At 46.0% G+C, this 15,124-nt stretch overlaps 1 protein-coding gene across 11 annotated transcripts in view; it reads right to left on the reverse strand.

Annotated features, from left to right (window-relative positions):
- The window catches only part of ZBTB20 (zinc finger and BTB domain containing 20), a 759,091-nt gene that overhangs the window by 92,775 nt on the left and 651,192 nt on the right, over positions 1-15,124 (reverse strand). For all 11 annotated transcript variants that reach the window (XM_083171555.1, XM_083171553.1, XM_083171550.1 and 8 more), the window contains one exon: positions 5,302-5,376. The gene's annotated coding sequence lies outside the window, so the exon portion shown is untranslated. The remainder of the gene's footprint in view (positions 1-5,301; positions 5,377-15,124) is intronic.

The following is a 15,124-nucleotide window of genomic DNA, read 5'->3' on the forward strand; positions in this document are numbered from 1 at the left end:
ATTGTTTCATGCACAAATAAAATATATTTGTGTGTATTTTATGTGTTTGATGTGTTTATACAACATAAATGCAGGATACATCATTGAAATATAATATATATATATATATATACGTATATGATAGATTAATATATAGATAAATAGATAGTTGTGAGGGTGATGATAGATAGACAGACCGATAGATAGATAGATAGATAGATAGATAGATAGATAGAAATATATATAGATATGAGAAAAAAGATAGAATAGATATTAGATGACAGATTGAGAGATAGATAAAAAGATATGTGTGAGGGAGATGATAGATGCATAGATAGATCGATAGATAGATCGATAGATAGATAAATAAATAGATAGATGTGAGGGAGATGATAGATAGATAGATAGCTATAGATAGATAGATATTAGATTGATATATAGATAGACAGATGTGAGGGAGATGATAGATAGATAGATGTGAGGGAGATGATAGATAGATAGATAGATAGATAGATATTAGATTGATATATAGATAGACAGATGTGAGGGAGATGATAGATAGATACATTGATAGATAGATAGATAGATAGATAGATAGATATATTGATAGATAGATAGATAAGCTGTGTCGAATGGTTTTTAGGACAGTTTCAATCTACATTCGATTCTATGCGCGCTCCCGTTTTCTCAAAATCAAAAAGAAAAATCTACTGTGCAGCCAAGGAAATATTGAATTCAATCCAGTAAATCGAATGTGTATACTGTACTTTGAATGGAAATCAAATTTGATATCGAAATCGATATCTAATGCAAAAGTACAGATCTAATGCCAAATTGAATGGGAAGATCTAATGCCGAATCTAACATCGAATCTAAAGCAAAAGGAAGTGTGTGTACACAGCTATAGATAGATGTACGATATAGATATTAGATGATAAGCCCTGTACACACACTTACATTTGCTTTAGATTTGATGTTAGATTAGATTTTCCCATTCGATTTGGCATTAGATCTGTACTTTTGCATTCGATTCGATTTCGATTTCACAATGTAGGCACAATGTACTCATTCGATTTACTGGATCGAATTCGAGATTTCCTTGGCTGCACAGTAGATTTTCTATTCGATTTTGAGAAAAACGGGAGCTCGCATCGAATCGAATGCAGATTGAAAGTGTCCTAAAAACCATTCGATGTGGATTTGATTTTGCTCCTATAAGCAAAATCGAATCGAAAACAGGTAAAAATCTAAGCGTGTGTACACAGCTATAGATTGATAAATAGATAGATGTGAGGGAGATAATAGACAGATAGATAGATAATGTGAGGGAGATAATAGACAGATAGATACAGGGGTTGAAGTGAGGGGGACGGGGTGTAACTGAGTGCCACCACCTCTAATGGTGAGGTGGAACATTTTAACCTCCACATTGGCCCTGTACAGTAATTCTCACAGAAAAGTATTGTAGCTTGCAGGGGGATGCCAAATACCCTACCACTGGCCCTGTCTCTGCCTAATGGGGGGATGGGAGGGGGGTAATTAGGTGGCATAGAGAGATGAGTTCCCCCACCTCTGCATGCATTCCCTGCCCGGCTCAGCAGCAATCCAAGGGACTGCACAGCCACTGTGACCCGCAGGCTCCGGCACTGGACCTGCTGTCAGTCACCCGCACTTTGTACTCTTCTTCTGCCACTGATCACCAAACCACAGGAAAAGAAGCCCAAATTGCAGGTAAATTGCCTAGTGTATGCCTTAAGATATAGATATTAGATTATAGATTGAGAGATAGATAAATAGAGAGATGCGAGGAAGATACAGATAGACAGACAGATGTAACTACATTCAGCGCTTCTCACCATTTGTGCTGGCACGGGTACGCATTTTTTTGCCAAGTACGGGGCAGAAGAAGAGGACCGATCCACGCCAAAAGGCATCGTAAATATAATTTCCTTCGTACCCAAACCAAGATACTACTGGAGAGCAGGGCAGGTGCTTCTGGTCATGATACTGTAGGTAAGTATCAGTATGTATGATTTCTCCAGCACTCGCAGATCTGAGACACCTCAGCTGCCCATCCCCCGCACCGGCGCCACCGGCCCATTTGAATGGTAATGCTGGGCGTTTTCATGGGCTGTGCCCCCTGCCGCCACCCCATGCCCACCACCTGCACTGCCAGGTGCGATCAGGATGGCAAACATATAGTTCGCCGTGCCACCCCATGTCTGCACGTCCACATAAATGCGCCCCAAAAAAATCAGTCCGCGTATTCCCTGACACTCCCAGATAACAGCCGCTCACCATGTAATGATTCCCCAGTGTGTGCAGTGTGTGCGTAGCCCAGGACTTACTCAGCAGCTGTGATAGGATCAGGCTGATCGGGGGCGGAGCTGACATCACATGACTTCCCCTCACACACCTGGCTACGTCTGCGTATTACCTGACACTCCCAGATAACAGCCGCTCACCATGTAATGATTCCCCAGTGTGTGCAGTCTGTGCGTAGCCCAGGACTTACTCAGCGGCTGCGATACAATCAGGCTGATCGGGGGCGGAGCCGGCTTCACGCAACTTCCCTTAAAATGCCTGGACACGTTGCGTATTACCTGACACTCCCAGAAAATGGCCGGCAACCACCCCCAAACGCCGGTTTCCTGTGAATCACCTTGTGTACCATCAGCGATAAAAAAGAAGCAGGATGGCATCGCGCATGTGTAAAATGCAGGGCAGCATGCAGGCTGTATTGTATATTTGTCCGATCTGCAGGAGTGATATACAGGAGAGGACCCATTATAACCGACACCACCTGCATGTAACTGTGATCCCAGCACCAACGTTGAAGCTGGGATCCAACGTCGCGACCATTGGTTACGATGTTCCACGCAAATGGAAGCTCCAGCTTCCTCTGCTGACCGACAGGGCTGGGAGGCCACAACTTCCAGTGCCAGGTGAAACGCAGATACCTTGTTCTCCACTCCCAAAAATATAGGGGTAATTCCCATTTCTGGGAACATGTGCCTCCTTCCAATCGCGCAACGCCGCTGCTTGCCAAACAACGGTAAAGTGTGAGCGAGCCCAACTTCACCTGCAAATAATTTGGAGGCCAGAGATCATTGGAAACACACGGGAACGGTATAACGTGTATGAGGTGCAATGGGGGGGGGGGGGGGGGGGGGGGGCGGTCTGTCTCCCACACAAAGTCACGGAACCATGTAATCCTCTATACAGTAACCAATCTGGTAATATGTGTAGAAACACCGAATGCAATATATTCAGCATTTAGCCACGGCAACAGAATCAAGCCTTTATTTGCAGAATAACTGTGGGATTAGGACTGTTCCCAGCACTTCCGCTCCTCGTGAGATGAAACAGAATGTGTGTCTGCCAGTCTGAGCCATCTATCAACCCAGCTTTACATCCATCGCACCAACAAGTCCCCGATTGTTCACTTTTCAGCAGTATTTATATATTTATGCAGCATAATCAACTTCTGTATGACCCGTTCCTTCCCAGATGGCTCAACAATGCAATAGCTGAGCCCTCGCTGGCTGCGACGCCTCCGCCCCGTACTGTATAGACTATTGTAGTCCCGGCACTCATCGCCTTACAGTTACGCCAGATCAGGTTGTAGAAAGCAGCGGACGGCGGCCCGGCTCACTCAGCGTCCCCTAAGTCCAATTGCCAGATGGTAGCACTAACAATCCTATTATTGCCTGGTTCTTATAATGGTTATGCCCCCTACTAATATCTCTATCACTGTTAACAACACCATCATCTCCCCCGTTCCCAAACTCCGCTGCCTGGGTGTCACTCTCGACTCCTCCATCTCCTTTGCACCCCATATCCAAGCCCTGGCCCATTCTTGCCGGTTCCAGTTACGCAACATTGCTTGCATCAGGCCCTTTCTCTCACAGAGGGCAACTAAGCTGATCATTCACTCATTGGTCATCTCACAGCTCGACTACTGCAATGTCCTCCTCACCGGCCTCGCTCAATCCCAACTGGCTCCTCTCCAATCTGTCCTCAATGCTGCAGCCAGGCTTATCTTCCTCTCCCGCCGCTCTAATTCTGCCACTCCCCTTCAACAAAATCTGCACTGGCTTCCATTCCCCTACAGAATCCTCTTCAAACACCTCACACTCACATACAGGGCCATCTCTAATTCCATTGCTCCATATATCTCTAACCTCATCTCCATTCATACACCCTACTGCCCTCTACGGTCAGCTGACGACTGTCGTCTCTCCTCCACCCTGATCACTGCTTCCCATGCTAGAGTACAGGACTTTGCCTGTGCTGCACCCCTTCAGTGGAACGCACTCACTCGCTCCATTAGACTCTCCCCGACCTTCCAAAGCTTCAAACGGGCACTGAAAACTCACCTATTCATCAAAGCGTACCCTTCCACTGCATAAACCAGCTGGTTCTCCGACCCCTTGCCTGTTTACATCCTGCTATCTAGCCACCACCCACTTGCTTGCACCTCATGTAATCTGTCTGTCTTCCCTTCCTACTAGATTGTAAGCTCCTCCGAGCAGGGCCCTCTTCCCTCCTGTTGTCAAAGCCCACTTCTCTTCACATGTCACTCACAGCTCTCCTATACTCAAACACTCAGTGACCATCTTTGTCTGCATACTCATCTCCATCATTGGCCTCAAGCCTCTAGTTGTATGTTGATTGAGTCCTCACTATTTATATTTAAGCTGTAATGTGTATTGAACTGTGGCGCTCTATTTGTATTCTATTTTTGTTATTTATTCAATGTTATGCCAAGCTTTGTCTCCCTGTACTGTTCCTTTGTACGGCGCTGCGAAACACTTGTGGCGCCCTATAAATAAAATTATAATAATAATAATAATTTAAAAAAATGGTTAGTACAGTTATAACTGGTCAGTAGAGTTTGGTTTATCCGGTCAGAGGTGGTAGAGTCGGACGCTTACAGCAGTTTACAATCTCCCCCAGACCAGACATAATGGGTACAATAGGTAGACATGGTGTTCCGCTGCGGTCCCTCTCTGTGGAAATGGCGGTACCAATCCTACAGATACAATCACTGGTCTCGTAATCATAAGTAGTCGGGAGGATAAACGTGAAACGTATTTAAGGAAGAAACATCGGGCAAGATGTACTAAGCCTTAAAAAGCGATAAAGTGAAGCGTGATAAACCACCAACCAGTAAGCCCCCAACTGTCACTTTTCAAACAGCCTGGATCACTTTATTTTATGGTGCTGCATGGGAATCACGCACACACACGGGAGGCAGTTGCTAGGTGACAGCGGATCGGAACGTACAAACCCTCTACACAACAACTCATCACTACGTACCTGGATAATCCGTTACTGAAAGCAGCGTCTGGAATTTGGTATGGACCACCTGCCACCTCCTGGGACCTTCCTCACCTGTGTAGAGAGAGAGAAAAGAAACTCTTTAAGTGTAAGATCAAGGGACACCTCTCCTAATGAAGCGCAGATTTGACATCCTGAAATACATGCAGTGGTCAAAGTTACTGAGGATGTGCTGGGGCGCATGTGCCCACCAGGGACTGGAATCTCAGCCTGAGGATCTAGATGCCCCTACCAGATCACTACGAATCAGGTGTACAGAGAGATCCGAAGGCCAGGAAATGAGAATGGACAGTCAGACAGAGCAGTGTTATCTGTCATGTCAGTCAGTCAGATATCAGGTCAGTCACGGACTATCAGTAAGAGCAGTGTTATCTGCCATGTCAGTCAGATATCAGGTCAGTGATGGCCTATCAGTAAGAGCAGTTATCTGCCATGTCAGTCAGTCAGATATCAGGTCAGTGACGGCCTTTCAGTACGAGCAGTGTTATCTGCCATGTCAGTCAGATATCAGGTCAGTGACGGCCTATCAGTAAGAGCAGTTATCTGCCATGTCAGTCAGTCAGATATCAGGTCAGTGACGGCCTATCAGTAAGAGCAGTGTTCTCTGCCATGTCAGTCAGTCAGATATCAGGTCAGTGACGGCCTATCAGTAAGAGCAGTGTTATCTGCCATGTCAGTCAGTCAGATATCAGGTCAGTCACAGACTATCAGTAAGAGCAGTTATCTGCCATGTCAGTCAGATATCAGGTCAGTGACGGCCTATCAGTAACAGCAGTTATGTGCCATGTCAGTCAGATATCAGGTCAGTGACGGCCTATCAGTAAGAGCAGTGTTATCTGCCATGTCAGTCAGTCAGATATCAGGTCAGTCACGGCCTATCAGTAAGAGCAGTGTTATCTGCCATGTCAGTCAGATATCAGGTCAGTCATGGACTATCAGTAAGAGGAGTTATGTGCCATGTCAGTCAGTCAGATATCAGGTCAGTGACGGCCTATCAGTAACAGCAGTTATCTGCCATGTCAGTCAGTCAGATATCAGGTCAGTGACGGCCTATCAGTAAGAGCAGTGTTATCTGCCATGTCAGTCAGTCAGATATCAGGTCAGTCACGGCCTATCAGTAAGAGCAGTGTTATCTGCCATGTCAGTCAGTCAGATATCAGGTCAGTGACGGCCTATCAGTAAGAGCAGTGTTATCTGCCATGTCAGTCAGTCAGATATCAGGTCAGTCACGGACTATCAGTAAGAGCAGTGTTATCTGCCATGTCAGTCAGATATCAGGTCAGTGAGGGGCCTATCAGTAAGAGCAGTGTTCTCTGCCATGTCAGTCAGATATCAGGTCAGTGTCGGCCTTTCAGTACGAGCAGTGTTATCTGCCATGTCAGTCAGTCAGATATCAGGTCAGTGACGGCCTATCAGTAACAGCAGTTATCTGCCATGTCAGTCAGTCAGATATCAGGTCAGTGAGGGGACTATCAGTAAGAGCAGTTATCTGCCATGTCAGTCAGTCAGATATCAGGTCAGTGACAGCCTATCAGTAAGAGCAGTGTTCTCTGTCATGTCAGTCAGTCAGATATCAGGTCAGTGTTGGCCTATCAGTAAGAGCAGTTATCTGCCATGTCAGTCAGTCAGATATCAGGTCAGTGTCGGCCTTTCAGTACGAGCAGTGTTATCTGCCATGTCAGTCAGTCAGATATCAGGTCAGTGAGGGGCCTATAAGTAAGAGCAGTGTTATCTGCCATGTCAGTCAGTCAGATATCAGGTCAGTGACGGACTATCAGTAACAGCAGTTATCTGCCATGTCAGTCAGTCAGATATCAGGTCAGTGTCGGCCTATCAGTAAGAGCATCTCATTTATATTAATAGTATAGAAAAACTGATGCTGATTTATTGACATTATTACAGTTAAGCTGGCCATACATCTACAGATTTACTGTCAGATCTGGCTGGTTGGAAAAAAAGCCTGGTAATATCTGGAGCATAATATCCAGCATTTCCAAGCAAATGGTCAACTGTCATTTGCTCTCATCCAGCCAGATCCGACAATTAATCTGTAGATGTATGGCCAGCTTAACATTGGCAGTTGTCCGTTTCACCTATTCAAGAGAAAGGCGACTGATGTTTCTGTAGATTTGCACTTTACAATCACTTATATTCTGTATTTGCACCTTATTTCCTTGTAAATAGTGAATGCAACTTTGTTGTGATTAATGACACTGTCCAGCATCACCTGGACCCTTGATGAATTGGGTACATTTTGCTTTTGGAACCCTGGGAAGCCACATGTCCTGGCTGTCCAAGACAGAGGTTGGAAGTGCAGCAGGTCCCATCTCGGACTCTGATCCGATGCAGATGGGACAGCGTATCGGGTCAGATCTTATGTCAAACACATGCGATCTGACTATTTCTCGGCCCTCTCCGTCGGAGTCAGGGGAGAAGTGGCCAATAGGCACTAGTGTATGGTTAGCATTAGACTCCAACCCAGCAGGGCCCAGAGCCCGATAGTGCATGGTGTTAGGTACGATGTAGGGCTGTAAATAATGGAAACCCCAGAGCTCATTGCCAGGTTTCTGTCCTGCTTAGCTCAGTAATAAGTGGTATAACGTAAGGGTTACAGGGGAAGGTCAGACCAACATGTGTAATACAGAGGTCACACCTATTGGGATGTGAGGAATGAAGCCTTAGAGTTCCAGTGTCCGGTGATATGAAGGGTTAGCGTGTAGGATACTTGGGGCCACATTTATCAGAAATAACATTAGCTGTGTACTGTATATGAAATGGCGAGGAATAGAGATCCAGCTAATCGGCACCTAACTGTCAGGTGTCCAACTCCCAACCGCCATGTCTTTAAATGTCAAAATGCCAGTTGGGGGCTGATTATCTGGAGCACCATTTATCATATGCAGTAAGCTTTATCATTCACGAGTTTTATCACTCGTTGATAAATTAGGCCCTTGGTGGTAAGGAAGAGATATTAAAAGAAGCAGAGGAAGAGGAGGGGATCCCGTTACTGTATGAAGGGTTAGTGCGTAGGACACTTGGTGTTATAGGAAGAGATATTACTAGCAGAGGAAGAGGAGGGGATCCCGTTACTGTATGACGGGTTAGTGCGTAGGACACTTGGTGGTATAGGAAGAGATATTACTAGCAGAGGAAGAGGAGGGGGATCCCGTTACTGTATGATGGGTTAGTGCGTAGGACACTTGGTGGTATAGGAAGAGATATTACTAGTAGAGGAAGAGGAGGGGATCCCGTTACTGTATGATGGGTTAGTGTGTAGGACACTTGGTGGTATAGGAAGAGATATTACTAGCAGAGGAAGAGGAGGGGATCCCGTTACTGTATGATGGGTTAGTGCGTAGGACACTTGGTGGTAGAGGAAGAGATATTACTAGCAGGGGAAGAGGAGGGGATCCCGTTACTGTAGGAAGGGTTAGTGTGTAGAACACTTGGTGGTATAGGAAGAGATATCACTAGTAGAGGAAGTGGAGGGATCCCGTTACTGTATGATGGGTTAGTGCGTAGGACACTTGGTGGTATAGGAAGAGATATTACTAGTAGAGGAAGAGGAGGGGATCCCGTTACTGTATGATGGGTTAGTGCGTAGGACACTTGGTGGTATAGGAAGAGATATCACTAGTAGAGGAAGAGGAGGGGATCCCGTTACTGTATGAAGGGTTAGTGCGTAGGACACTTGGTGGTATAGGAAGAGATATTACTAGCAGAGGAAGAGGAGGGGATCCCGTTACTGTATGATGGGTTTGTGTTCAGGACACTTGGTGGTATAGGAAGAGATATCACTAGCAGAGGAAGAGGAGGGGATCCCGTTACTGTATGAAGGGTTAGTGCGTAGGACACTTGGTGGTATAGGAAGAGATATTACTAGCAGAGGAAGAGGAGGGGATCCCGTTACTGTATGATGGGTTAGTGCGTAGGACACTTGGTGGTATAGGAAGAGATATTACTAGCAGAGGAAGAGGAGGGGATCCCGTTACTGCATGATGGGTTAGTGCGTAGGACACTTGGTGGTATAGGAAGAGATATTACTAGCAGAGGAAGAGGAGGGGATCCCGTTACTGTATGAAGGGTTAGTACGTAGGACACTTGGTGGTATAGGAAGAGATATTACTAGCAGAGGAAGAGGAGGGATCCCATTACTGTATGAAGGGTTAGTGCGTAGGACACTTGGTGGTATAGGAAGAGATATTACTAGCAGAGGAAGAGGAGGGATCCCGTTACTGTATGAAGGGTTAATGTGTAGGACACTTGGTGGTATAGGAAGAGATATTACTAGCAGAGGAAGAGGAGGGGATCCCGTTACTGTATGATGGGTTAGTGCGTAGGACACTTGGTGGTATAGGAAGAGATATTACTAGCAGAGGAAGGGGAGGGGATCCCGTTACTGTATGATGGGTTAGTGCGTAGGACACTTGGTGGTATAGGAAGAGATATTACTAGCAGAGGAAGGGGAGGGGATCCCGTTACTGTATGATGGGTTAGTGCGTAGGACACTTGGTGGTATAGGAAGAGATATTACTAGCAGAGGAAGAGGAGGGGATCCCGTTACTGTATGATGGGTTAGTGCGTAGGACACTTGGTGGTATAGGAAGAGATATTACTAGCAGAGGAAGAGGAGGGGATCCCGTTACTGTGTGATGGGTTAGTACGTAGGACACTTGGTGGTATAGGAAGAGATATTACTAGCAGAGGAAGAGGAGGGGATCCCGTTACTGTATGATGGGTTAGTGCGTAGGACACTTGGTGGTATAGGAAGAGATATTACTAGTAGAGGAAGAGGAGGGGATCCCGTTACTGTATGATGGGTTAGTGTGTAGGACACTTGGTGGTATAGAAAGAGATATTACTAGCAGAGGAAGAGGAGGGGATCCTGTTACTGTATGAAGGGTTAGTGCGTAGGACACTTGGTGGTATAGAAAGAGATATTACTAGCAGAGGAAGAGGAGGGGATCCCGCTACTGTATGAAGGGTTAGTGCATAGGACACTTGGTGGTATAGGAAGAGATATTACTAGCAGAGGAAGAGGAGGGGATCCCGTTACTGTGTGATGAGTTAGTACGTAGGACACTTGGTGGTATAGGAAGAGATATTGCTAGCAGAGGAAGAGGAGGGGATCCCGTTACTGTATGATGGGTTAGTGCGTAGGACACTTGGTGGTAGAGGAAGAGATATTACTAGCAGGGGAAGAGGAGGGGATCCCGTTACTGTAGGAAGGGTTAGTGTGTAGAACACTTGGTGGTATAGGAAGAGATATCACTAGTAGAGGAAGTGGAGGGATCCCGTTACTGTATGATGGGTTAGTGCGTAGGACACTTGGTGGTATAGGAAGAGATATTACTAGTAGAGGAAGAGGAGGGGATCCCGTTACTGTATGATGGGTTAGTGCGTAGGACACTTGGTGGTATAGGAAGAGATATCACTAGTAGAGGAAGAGGAGGGGATCCCGTTACTGTATGAAGGGTTAGTGCGTAGGACACTTGGTGGTATAGGAAGAGATATTACTAGCAGAGGAAGAGGAGGGGATCCCGTTACTGTATGATGGGTTTGTGTTCAGGACACTTGGTGGTATAGGAAGAGATATCACTAGCAGAGGAAGAGGAGGGGATCCCGTTACTGTATGAAGGGTTAGTGCGTAGGACACTTGGTGGTATAGGAAGAGATATTACTAGCAGAGGAAGAGGAGGGGATCCCGTTACTGTATGATGGGTTAGTGCGTAGGACACTTGGTGGTATAGGAAGAGATATTACTAGCAGAGGAAGAGGAGGGGATCCCGTTACTGCATGATGGGTTAGTGCGTAGGACACTTGGTGGTATAGGAAGAGATATTACTAGCAGAGGAAGAGGAGGGGATCCCGTTACTGTATGAAGGGTTAGTACGTAGGACACTTGGTGGTATAGGAAGAGATATTACTAGCAGAGGAAGAGGAGGGATCCCATTACTGTATGAAGGGTTAGTGTGTAGGACACTTGGTGGTATAGGAAGAGATATTACTAGCAGAGGAAGAGGAGGGGATCCCGTTACTGTATGAAGGGTTAGTGCGTAGGACACTTGGTGGTATAGGAAGAGATATTACTAGCAGAGGAAGAGGAGGGATCCCGTTACTGTATGAAGGGTTAATGTGTAGGACACTTGGTGGTATAGGAAGAGATATTACTAGCAGAGGAAGAGGAGGGGATCCCGTTACTGTATGATGGGTTAGTGCGTAGGACACTTGGTGGTATAGGAAGAGATATTACTAGCTGAGGAAGGGGAGGGGATCCCGTTACTGTATGATGGGTTAGTGCGTAGGACACTTGGTGGTATAGGAAGAGATATTACTAGCAGAGGAAGGGGAGGGGATCCCGTTACTGTATGATGGGTTAGTGCGTAGGACACTTGGTGGTATAGGAAGAGATATTACTAGCAGAGGAAGAGGAGGGGATCCCGTTACTGTATGATGGGTTAGTGCGTAGGACACTTGGTGGTATAGGAAGAGATATTACTAGTAGAGGAAGAGGAGGGGATCCCGTTACTGTATGATGGGTTAGTGCGTAGGACACTTGGTGGTATAGGAAGAGATATCACTAGCAGAGGAAGAGGAGGGGATCCCGTTACTGTATGAAGGGTTAGTGCGTAGGACATTTGGTGGTATAGGAAGAGATATCACTAGCAGAGGAAGAGGAGGGGATCCCGTTACTGTATGATGGGTTAGTGCGTAGGACACTGGGTGGTATAGGAAGAGATATTACTAGCAGCGGAAGAGGAGGGGATCCCGTTACTGTGTGATGGGTTAGTACGTAGGACACTTGGTGGTATAGGAAGAGATATTACTAGCAGAGGAAGAGGAGGGGATCCCGTTACTGTGTGATGGGTTAGTACGTAGGACACTTGGTGGTATAGGAAGAGATAATCCTAGCAGAGGAAGAGGAGGGGATCCCGTTACTGTATGATGGGTTAGTGCGTAGGACACTTGGTGGTATAGGAAGAGATATTACTAGTAGAGGAAGAGGAGGGGATCCCGTTACTGTATGATGGGTTAGTGTGTAGGACACTTGGTGGTATAGAAAGAGATATTACTAGCAGAGGAAGAGGAGGGGATCCTGTTACTGTATGAAGGGTTAGTGCGTAGGACACTTGGTGGTATAGAAAGAGATATTACTAGCAGAGGAAGAGGAGGGGATCCCGCTACTGTATGAAGGGTTAGTGCATAGGACACTTGGTGGTATAGGAAGAGATATTACTAGCAGAGGAAGAGGAGGGGATCCCGTTACTGTGTGATGAGTTAGTACGTAGGACACTTGGTGGTATAGGAAGAGATATTACTAGCAGAGGAAGAGGAGGGGATCCCGTTACTGTATGATGGGTTAGTGCGTAGGACACTTGGTGGTATAGGAAGAGATATTACTAGTAGAGGAAGAGGAGGGGATCCCGTTACTGTATGATGGGTTAGTGTGTAGGACACTTGGTGGTATAGAAAGAGATATTACTAGCAGAGGAAGAGGAGGGGATCCTGTTACTGTATGAAGGGTTAGTGCGTAGGACACTTGGTGGTATAGAAAGAGATATTACTAGCAGAGGAAGAGGAGGGGATCCCGCTACTGTATGAAGGGTTAGTGCGTAGGGTACTTGGTTATATAGGAAGAAATATTACAAGTAGAAGAGAAGGGGGTCCCATTACATAGGCAAATGTAGGGGGGTTTCTGGTTGCCCAGAAATCCCACACCTCTTGGCAAGTGCTTTAATTTATGACAGAAAAAGCACTGGTATTTAACATCATGCAGTGTAAGGGACAGACCACAGCATGCAGTGTACCAGCTTCTTCTACCCCATTACTGTATGTGAGACCTCAAACATCGCAATGGACCAGAGAGCAGCCACCAGTAGGAAGAGACGGGAGCCTTACCATGAAGTAGGAGATTGTGAGATTAGAAAGTGCAGGACTGGTTCTATCATATTTGTGTATTTATTATGACATGTTTAACCTTTTCCTGACCATTTGTACTGTTGAATATTAATTTTGTATTCTACAGTATCCAGTGTATAAAAAGACCAATATTCGGGGTTGTTACCCTCCCCCAGACTCCCGTGCTTACTGCAGAGTGGGAGATTTTGGATTACATTTGGAACCCCCCCCCCTCTAAAAATCCTTCATTTGCCACTGTGTTACTGTACTATAGGTAAGACGTGAGTCTGTACAGCAGAAGAGGGACACATTTAAAAAGAGAAACACAGAAAGGTGACATCATGACCATACTTTATAATGCAGATAGAAATAATTAGACTTCTTGATGATGGAATCTAAATAGAAAAGATTAATAATGAAAAATCTGGCGCCCGAACTATTAGTAAAATAAACAAAATTCTTACTTTTACTGTAACCTACAGGGCCATGACCCGGTGGCTGGACGGTTGGACCGTTACTGTATAGTCATCACTTATTACTAGGGGATACGCGGCATTTCTCTATGCTCACATACAAAGCTGATTGCACAGAAGTATCACATGTACCTAGCTATATATTTTTGGGTAACTATGAAATGGGGTCACGGAAACAAGATGTATAGAATGATGTCAGTAGATAAATGGGGCAGCGGAACAGAGAAACATACTGCATAACTACACGCTTACCCAGAACCCTCTACACAGATCCCAGCATTCTCCTGCATTGGGCTCATTCCCAACCTAGCCTATAGTAAGTGAACCCCTACACCTCAGGACCCTATCAGAGCACGATTTCCAGTTCTCCTTGCTGGTGCACAGGTGTATTCACTACTCGCTGACACATTTTAAAAGGTGCAGCTAGTTTTTTCACTTGCGATTCTGGAAAAGATCTGGAAACCATGCGCCGTGGACGTGTCCAGAAGAGCAATGCCCTACAAGATGTCCTGTAATAACTACTACGGGTATTTAATGCCCAGTAACAACCTTAACGACTATCTACTAAACTATCCCAGGGCTTTTCCGTGATAATAAACCCATTCGCGGTGACAGTTGTGAGCGTCAGCATTGCCATTTAGTGTCCGATGTTCCATTTATTTCTGCATATCCCCAAACCAGGCCTGGCCAACCTGTGGCTCTCCAGATGTTGTCAAATACATCCCATCTTGTCTTGCCACAGTTTTGCTATAAGGGAGTGTTAAAACTGTGGCAAGGCATGCTGGGATTTGTAGTTTCACAACATCTGGAGAGCCACCGGTTGGCCTGTCCTGCCCCAAACTCTTCAGGCACTGTTCTGCCTCCCCACTCACAGTGCACAGTGACCCGCGTGGGGTAAGGAGGGCGGAGTTAGGAGGAGCGCTCTCTCTCACCGCCGGTCTGCACAATGAGGGGAGGACCTGGGGGCAGAGGGGGTGTGGCTCCCATACGGCCACACCCCTTTTCATGGCTGCCCCTTCGGCTCATGTAAGGCCCCTGGGATGTATAACTATGGGTCACATTGTCAGGAGAGTGTCTGCCACTGATGTAAAGTGAGGAATAAGTGCAGTGGCCAGTAGCGCATGTGCACGTTCATTATACATCACATACACTTACACCCAAGTTACCGCAGTCCCCATCACCATGTAATTGTACCTGCCTGCAAATACCATTGCCTAGACAAGCAGATGTCTGCGTTTGTTCCCAATTACACAATGACCCCCTTACTGTACTCAACCTATTACATTATTCAGCCCCTTTCCATCCTGTATGGCCAGGTGCAGGCAGACTTCTCAGATTCACCCAAATTCTAGGGGGTAATAGTACTAAGAGGGAAGTTCTATGGAAGATAGGACGTTGCCCATAGCAACCGGTAATCGGATTCATCTTAT

This window comes from Crinia signifera, chromosome 2 (assembly GCF_055691185.1).
Source record: "Crinia signifera chromosome 2, ASM5569118v1, whole genome shotgun sequence".
In the NCBI taxonomy this organism is placed as follows: domain Eukaryota; kingdom Metazoa; phylum Chordata; class Amphibia; order Anura; family Myobatrachidae; genus Crinia; species Crinia signifera.